Here is a 1706-nt window from a genome sequence, read left to right as displayed (position 1 = left end):
GCAAAATATTGCGCAGTGTGCAAAAGCAGCGTGACGCAGTTTACAACCGCTTAGCGCTCTTATGCATTGTGTGAGAGCACTGCCATGTATATCTGCTCGGTATCGCCAGATGCCTGAGCGAATGACGAAGTTCGTTGTGAAAACGGCGTTCTTTTTGAATATTATACTTTAAACGCATAGCTCAATCAATTCTTTGGGCGCTAGATGAAAGTCTAGTGTTTTAAAGTCGATTGTAGTAAACGCTTGCGTTAGTATTCTATATACTCTGCACATTTTATTCAAATTGTGCGAATTTGAACATTCGCTTCATTGCGTTGTTTTAAGAAAATGAAAAATCAGCGAAAGCAGATTTTTCAATCTCACACACAGTGAAATATTCATATTTCAATTTTGAAACGAGATTTTGTATCTCGGACCGAAACGCGAAAGCTTTACGGTGTACTAATTGTAACCATAATAACATACTAGTTTCAGAATCGCCCGAGTTATCTTAAACGATTTCGAGGGATCACGATCGAAACATGTATAAATATATATAAAATCACCCTGAACGGTGGATCACTTGGCTCGTGGGTCGATGAAGAACGCAGCTAATTGCGCGTCGACATGTGAACTGCAGGATACATGAACATTGACATTTCGAACGCACATTGCGGTCCTCGGATACTGTTCCCGGACCACCTCTGGCTGAGAGTCGTATAACATTACCAGACTGCCGCTTGCTTTAAACGGCTTGCCGGCGAATGAGGAGTTTCGCGTAAATGCGTGCTCTTAAATAATTCACTCAACTGTGAGCCAGTCCACTTTGCAACATCGGACATTTCCGTTCGTTGACGTTCTGTGGGATTACGGCGGGTTGTGTGTCCTAGAGATTTTATATCTTGCGACCCTCCCGATAACCGGAAACCCGAACTCTTCGAAATGCGGTTTCGTTCCGGCAAATTTGAACGATTCAAGGTTCCTCGTCGATTTTGTGTGCGCTTGCTTACTAACGTTTGCGAGCACATCATAATCATAATACGACCTCAGAGCAGATGAGATTACCCGCTGATTTAAGCATATTACTAAGCGGTTGGAAAAGAACTAACTAGGATTCCCTTAGTAGCGGCGAGCGAACAGGGAAGAGCCCAGCACTAAATCCCGCGGCCGGAGACGGACGCTGGGAAATGTAGTGTTAGGGAGGATCCGATTATCTCGGTGCGTTGCGGCGAGTTCAAGTCCATCTTGAATGGGGCCATTTACCCATAGAGGGTGCCAGGCCCGTAGCGACCGTTGCGCGTATCGAGAGGAATCTCTCCTCAGAGTCGAGTTGCTTGAGAGTGCACTCTAAGTGGGTGTAAAACTCCATCTAAGGCTAAATATGACCACGAGACCGATAGCGAACAAGTACCGTGAGGGAAAGTTGAAAAGACTTTGAAGAGAGAGTTCAAGAGTAGTGAAACCGTTCAGGGGTAACCTGAGAAACCCGAAAGATCGAAGGAGAGATTCAATGTTATCGTTGTCTTCCATTTATTGGCGGGCGATTGACCGGTGATTCGTCTGCATACGCCGTCGGTTTTATGCGTTAGGCGGCGATGCATGCACTTCTCTCTCAGTAGGACGTCGCGACCCTGTTTGGTGTCGATCTACGACCGCGGCGGTAGCCTGTCACGAATTTATTCGCGCCCAGACCCCGCGTGCTCCGGCCGACTGCCAGACGGTAATAA

The 1706-nt window shown here is 46.5% G+C and overlaps 1 non-coding gene across 1 annotated transcript; it reads left to right on the top strand.

Moving 5' to 3' along the window:
- The first annotated feature begins 542 nt into the window (after positions 1-542).
- LOC113380502 lies at positions 543-697 on the top strand. The gene has a single exon (XR_003367429.1). It is a non-coding gene; the product is annotated as a 5.8S ribosomal RNA (ribosomal RNA).
- Positions 698-1706: the final 1009 nt, after the last annotated feature.

This window comes from Ctenocephalides felis, unplaced genomic scaffold, assembly GCF_003426905.1.
Source record: "Ctenocephalides felis isolate EL2017-DRISC unplaced genomic scaffold, ASM342690v1 CF-g0.4_SCAFFOLD_02187, whole genome shotgun sequence".
Lineage (NCBI taxonomy): Eukaryota > Metazoa > Arthropoda > Insecta > Siphonaptera > Pulicidae > Ctenocephalides > Ctenocephalides felis.
This window is presented reverse-complemented; position numbering and strand designations above follow the sequence as displayed.